Source organism: Ursus maritimus, unplaced genomic scaffold (genome assembly GCF_017311325.1).
Source record: "Ursus maritimus isolate PB19 unplaced genomic scaffold, ASM1731132v1 scaffold_10, whole genome shotgun sequence".
NCBI classification, from domain to species: domain Eukaryota; kingdom Metazoa; phylum Chordata; class Mammalia; order Carnivora; family Ursidae; genus Ursus; species Ursus maritimus.
The window spans coordinates 49,978,866-49,985,994 of NW_024423344.1; positions in this window are offsets into that span (position 1 = coordinate 49,978,866).

The window sequence follows — 7,129 nt, forward strand, 5'->3', positions numbered from 1 at the left end:
GCACAGAAGAAATCTGTTCCAACATAAAGCTTCATTTAAATATTCACTTAGTAAGAGAAAGGCAGGCTGGATGTACTCAGATCAATAGGAAATAATTAAAGCAAGGATAATTTGATCCATACAGCTGAATGAGATCATACAAGAGAACTGCTATACTGAAATTTGTCTCTCACAGAGTAAGCCAAATGTATTTCGAAAGAATACGTTTTCCCTATGATTCAAAGCCAGCTGGTCTCATCATCTGAAAGCACCGTCCCTTACCATGTCCACCCTCACCCCCGTGCCAATGAATAACTTGTTAAGCTACCAGGAATGCAGTGATATTCATAGATACTCATAGTCACAAAGATATTCATTTGGAGGAAGGAAAACGGGAAAATGCCGTAGAACCCACTTACCAGGCAGGAAGCTTTTCATCCTTTTCTCTCCCTCCATCCACACGGTTATCCTGACCCACTGTGACTTCACAGCAGGAACGTGTCTGCTGCCAGCACGTGGGAAATTCAACTGAAAGAGTCCTTTACAGAACTGTTGACGGGGCAGTTCTGGGCCACCCCAAAATCACCTACAAAGAGAGGAAACCCAGGATTATTTGAGGCAGCTGACAAGAACCTATGGACAATTACGTCGTAAGCAAAGAATGAAGGCAGATGAGAACAATAACCCACGATTAAAATGGGAAAATAACATTCCTTTAAGTCTTCTGGGGTTGGCAATGATTTAATTAATTCATTAACTTCGTTTTTAAAAGTCAGAATAGCCACCTGTATTTGTCAAAGTTGCTCAGAGATCCTTTTGTAAAAAGCTCGTGTCAAATGCTGAAATACAAACCCAATCAATCCTTAGGGAGTTTACATGGCTTCAGTGTAGCCCTTGTAGAAAGTGGATTTTACAGACATAAAGGATTTATATTAACCAAATAATAATAATAATAAACATAATAAACATTTTGCATTAACAGTAAAATTCTGAAGACACAAGGTGGGATACCCATCATCATAAAAATTTTTGCTAAATATTTCAAGTGTGGTAGAAAGTAGAAATATATTTTTTAAAGAGCATTTGAGATAACTTCATTCCTCCTAAAAACAAAATTGGATCTTTATGTATTAGAATAAAAGTTTTTTTTTTTTAAATCACTGTAATTTTTTTATTGATTTACAAGTAACACCATTTTAGAAGTGAAAACTAATTTTAACATCAGATCTCAAGGGCAATAATCTTTACAAAGTTGTCTCAGGGCATACCTATTTGCAGTGAAAGAAAAAAAGAATAAATCTACAAGACACCAGCAGCTCAAATAAAATTAATCTCCCTTACACCCCCCCATGTTTTGTAAAGAGATATTTAAATTTATGTTGGATATATAGTATGTAGCAAGTCTCCAGAAATGTGCCCGACATCCATGCCTCCTGGTATCCATTCCCTTTTGTAGACTCTTCTCTTTGAATCTAATCTCCCTTTTGATCAATGGAGAATGTGGCAGAGGTGACACTGAGGGACATCTGTGGCTAGTGCAGAAGAGGAAAGCCTGGGTCTCTTGGAATGTTGTTCTAAGGGATGCCAGCTCTCATGTGAGAAGCTCAAACACCCTGGGGTCTATAGGTTACGAGGAAGCCCAAGATTGCCACAGGGAATGGCCAGACGGCTGTGCAGCCACTTCTCAGCTGTTGCAGCCAGTCCCAGCTCAGGCACCAGACACCAGTGTGCAAACGACATGGTGGTGTCTTCCAGCCCAGCCACGCCTTCAGATGTCTGCAGCTTGCCAGAGAGATCTCAAGCGAAGCTCAAGCTAAGCCCAGTCAACCAACAGAACCCGGAAAGATAATAAATTATTGTTGAAGATGCTAAATTTTGGTGATGCTTGTTACCCAGCAATAGATATCTGGAATACTATGTCTGTAAAATAGCAGTAAGCAACCTGTTCAGATAGACATGTAAGTATCCACAGCAACACACTCCTTATCTAAAACAATGATTTCTGATTCCCACTGTAGGACATTTCCAAACCACCTTCAAAGATTTCAAGAATATTGTGAACATTTAAAATAATCTTAAAATAGGGGCACCTGGGTGGCTCAGTCAGTTAAGTATCTGTCTTTGGCTCGGGTCATGATCCCAGGACCCTGCGATGGAGCCCTGATTCCGGCTCCCTGCTCAGCGGGGGGCCTGCTTCTCCCTCTCCCTCGTGCTCTCTCTTGCTCTCTCTCTCTCTCAAATAAATAAATATTTTAAAAAATAATCTTAAAATAAAGGTGCCTGGGTGGTGCAGTCAGTTAAGCATCCATCCGACTCTTGATTTTGGCTCAGGTCATGATCTCAGGGTCATGTGTCAGGCTCATGCTCAGGGAGAAGTCTGCTTGAGATTCTCTCTCTCTCCTTCTCCCTCTGCCCCTCCCCTGGCTTGTGCACGTGCACAGGCACGTGCACTCTCTCTCTCAAGAAAGAAAATCTTTAAAAATAATAATCTTAAAATAAAACTGATTTTAAGTGTTTAAACAAACTAAACAAACTAAAACTGTTTAGTTTGAAAAAGACCAATACATAACACACAGTTCCTTATGAGGGGATTAAATAAAAAGAAGTAAAAAACATCTAAGACAATCATACTTTAAATCATTCATTTATTTTAAAAGGTGGAGTCACCTATCTATAAAGTGATTCCTGCACTGAAAGGATCCAGAAACAAGCAACCCCCCACTGTGATTTCCAGAATCTCAAGGCCTCAAAATGTGGGCTGCATGACACACGCCACCTGTCACCTGGGAGCTGGATCAGAACCTGACCTGTAACAAGATCTCCAGGTGATTCACGCACCTATTACGCTTAGAGACGTGCCTTTATAGAGTAGTGGTTCCCAAACTTGCCTGCCTATGAGAATCATTTAGGAATCTTAAAAATTCCAAAATCCAGGCCATAGGGACACAGGCAGGTGTCGTTTAAAGCCCACCAGGTGATTCCAGGTGCAGCCAAGCCTGGGAACCACTAGTCACTCTTGATGGAGCACTGGTTCTCAAACTTGGCCGCACACTGGGAGGACCTGCGGAGCATCAGGAAGCACCACCACCTGTTTCCACCCCCGGAGAGTCTGATGAGACTGGTCTCAGGTGTGACCCAGGCACTGAGACCTTTTAAAGGCTTCCCAAGGGACTTTCATGTGCAGCAAAGTTGGAGAACCGTGACCTAGAGCCTGGCACGGAGGCTTCAAAATGGTAGCTGAGTCTGCACCGATCTTTCTGGAAAGGGGTTTAAAGTCAGTGAACATTAATTAAAATGAACAGTTGGCCTCACAGCTTTCAGCTAACTCACCGGTATAATGACAGCTTCGAGCTTGCTGGAGTTCAGGTCTGCCAAATCTTGTGTGTCCCCATGGGCTCTCCTGGCACTTTCCTCCAGCACAGTTCTCTTCTCTTCTGCTGGGCTCTCTTTCAAGTGATTAACAATGTACATCTGCTCAGCATTAGGAGCAAATAGCTTCACCTTCAAAAATAGAAATAAAAACAAATGATGTCATTGCCTCTATGAAAATAATCAAGTAAATCAATCTCAGAGCCTAAGCCAGGAAGGAAAGTCAGAAAACCACTAAGTAATTCCGTATGCCTTCATGGCCAACACCAACTACAAATAGCAGCCACAAGGAAGAAACTGCAGGGGACTTCTTGGTGGGGGAGCTATAAATTAGCTTCCAGAAAGAAAGAACAGAAAGAGGTTGGTTTCCAAATAAATACATACACTTCTCTACTATCTATCTATCTACACACACAGTGATGTATGTGTATGTGTGTATATATATATGTACACATATATACGCATAGCCCTTGAACAACACAGCTCCTAGGCAGTCGAAAACTACCAATACCCTACTGTTGACCTAAAGGCTTATTGGTAACGTCACCTGTTGATTAACACATACTTTGTATGTTACATATATTATATACTGTAGTCTTACAATGAAGTAAGCTAAGAGAAAAGAAAATATTAAGGAAATCATAAAAGAAAATACATTTACAGCACTGTATCATATTTATATTTTAAAAAATTCTGTGTATAAGTGGACCCACAAAGTTCAAACCCGTGTTGTTCAAGGATCAACCATACATGCTTTTCAAAGAGATGGAAGAGAGGAACCAATTTCATTTATTTTTGAAAATTTTATTTGTCAGAGAAAGCGAGAGCACAAATCAAGGGGAGCAGCAGGCAGAGAGAGGAGCAGACTCCCCACTGAGCAAGGAGCCCGATGCGGGACTCAATCCCAGAACCCTGGGGATCATGACTTGAGCCGAAGGCAGACACTCAACCAACTGAGCCATCCAGCCATCCTGAGAGGATCTGATTTTATAGATAGGAATACAGAGGGCTCAAAACCAGGGAAGAGTTGATTAAATCTATCTTTAAAGTCTTTCAAGAGCTGGGACTCTCAGGCCCGGCTGCATATTAGAATCACCCGGAGAGGGTGAGGCCCAGTTACATGGGAACCTCTGGGGCTGAAACACTAGCTTGGGCACTAGTATGTCTTAAAATCTCCTGAGGTGATTTCATCATTTGTCAGGGTCAGCGACCACTGATCTAAAGCAAGTGGGAAATAAAATTCACAAACTCAGGGCTCTGAGTTAAAATCTCAGAGAGAGGGAGAAGCCGACTTCCTGCTCAGCAGGGAACCTGACTCGGGGCTCTATCCCAGGACCCTGGGATCAGAGCCCGAGAGCAGAAGGCAGATGCTTAACTGACTGAGCCACCCAGGTGCCCCTAAAATCTCAGAGGTTTTAATGCCAAAAACCCAAAGTAGGCCATTTGGAAGCTCTTACTTGACCCACTTCCAGGCACCCAACACAACCAAGCTCTGGATTATCACTCCCCCAACACCCTCCGTCTGCCATCAGAAACAGTTCCTCTTTCCCCAGGCGCTAGATCCTGGGGATCTAGCAGGGGGAGTGACCTGGGGAGCCATGAGGATTAGGAGGCAAGGAAGGAAGCTCAGGGTAGGCATCTCTATACTGGGGCCCCTGGTGTCATACCTTCTTCACTGATTTCTACCCCACCCCAAAACTTGCAAGCCCACTTCTCCAGGAACTGGATAAGGCTGGTCTGAGTCAAATGTCCCTTGACTTTCTGAGACGGCATCATTAGGACTTGAAAGCATATGATCATGTTTTAGCCTCCTGTTATTAAACTTTGTATTTGATTAAAATACATATTAATATTCTACACATTCTCTCTTCCCTGTATTTTTGGTTTTACAAAACTGAGTAGTATCTCCTAAACGTGGGATAGATCTATGGGAGAGATTCTAAGCACATATATATCCCATTATTAGTAAAAAGAAAAAAAGCTTCAAACATTCTGAAGGGCAAGAAAGATGCAAAAAAAAGAAAAAAAGTGGACTGGTCTTTAAACAAGTAATTCTGGAAACAGATTGGCTTGCAGTTGCTTCATGAAATTAACCAGATCCACCTGTCCAAGGTGGAAGTGAAGATGAAAATTTAAATTTCTCCTAAACTCTACCCTACCCCAGAATCCTATAACTCTATTTTTTCCTTTGCTTGAGGAGATGCCATACAGTTCCACTGGTGGGCAACAGTGTAATGGTTGATAAACATGATCTCATCAGACTACAGTAATGTTCTGAGTGTTCTTAAGCTAACTGAGCAAGGACCCAAGGGAAACCAATTGGATTAAAATTCAATCCATGTTTTGATGGATCTTCAAGATTTAAAAACCATGAACTAAAGAGAAGTCAGTACAATGAGGTATCAAGCAACAAGAGTCTATCAGCATCTTTAGCCTGGGATGCTGGGCTCATAGCCAAAAGGAACAGAAGGCAGAACCAGACCAGAGCAGATGGGAGCTACTGAGAGGCTGAGTTAGGGCTAATATGAGGGACTGCTTTCTCACCATTAGAGCTCCCTGCACACAGAATGAAGAGACTGTAGTCCCAAGAGAGGAGATCCCCACCATGGACCGTGGTCAACCTGAAGCTTGTTTCTACAGCTCTGGGCAGTCCTGAGTAGGATGGGAAGCTCCACTGCGGCCCTCTAGCATATGATCCCATTATTCGTCCATTGTTACTTTGGAGAGCTGTTCAGTGGTAAGCCATGCTCAAGTAAATACCCACCGGGAACCCTGTGGGTGCCTTTCAAATTGAACATTACATTTCAGCTGTCATAGCTAGGATGTGTTGCCCCCTCCCCACCATGTGTGGGGTTTCTGGAGGTCGGTTCAGCCTTGGCGACTCTGAACTGAGTCATGGTATGCAGGAGAGCTACGACTGCATCCACTTAATCACTTAGATAAGTGGGTGTTAAAATGGTGCTCTGCCTGAATCTCCACAAAATTCCCCAACCTGGTGCAACAAGTGGGCAAAGGGGAGAGAGGATGGGGGTAGGGACTAATTCCCATCAGCCCTGAGAAGGCCCAGCAGGCCTGAGGAAGCCAGTGCCGCTCCCTCCATTCCCAGCACGGGTCATGTGGTCGCCTAGGGCCACTGCAGCCATCTCACTTATTCCAATATGCTTACAAATACTGTGATGGTTCACAAGTGTTGTCTGTGAACTGAAGGCAAGTTGCTCCCTCGTAAAACAGGTGACTATAAGTTATAACGCTTTTAATGTACTATAGACATAAGTCAATATCTTTGAAGTCAGATATCTCACCAGAGGCAGGGCGTGGATCCCCTTGTTTCTTGAGGTGGATGAAGAGTCAAAGAAGGGTAATGTAGAATCTTCCCCACTTAAGTGGTAGATCCCAACAAGGAAGAACGTCTGGGGGCAAGGGGTGGAGTGGATTAAAGAGCGTTTAGAGTAGTATCGTGGGCTGTATATCGCGCTGGTCATTGGCTTAGGTCGGGGGAGGACCAGTCATTCCTCCACTGTTGTTGTCCTCACTGCACCACCACCGCCAAGTAAAGATTCTTTCACTCATATGTTTGTTGTCACCTAGTCTGGACCCTGTGTGGCGGGGTGAGAGTTCCGTGCTAGAGAATCCAAAGGAGAGGCCCAAAGCTGGATTTTTTTGTTGTTGGTTTGGTTTGGGTGGTAGTTGTTGAGCGGCGGTCAGAAAACAGCTCCAAAGAAGCGGTGAACTTTAAACTGAAACGCGGCGCCAGAAGCACTGGGCATTCTGGGTCACTTTC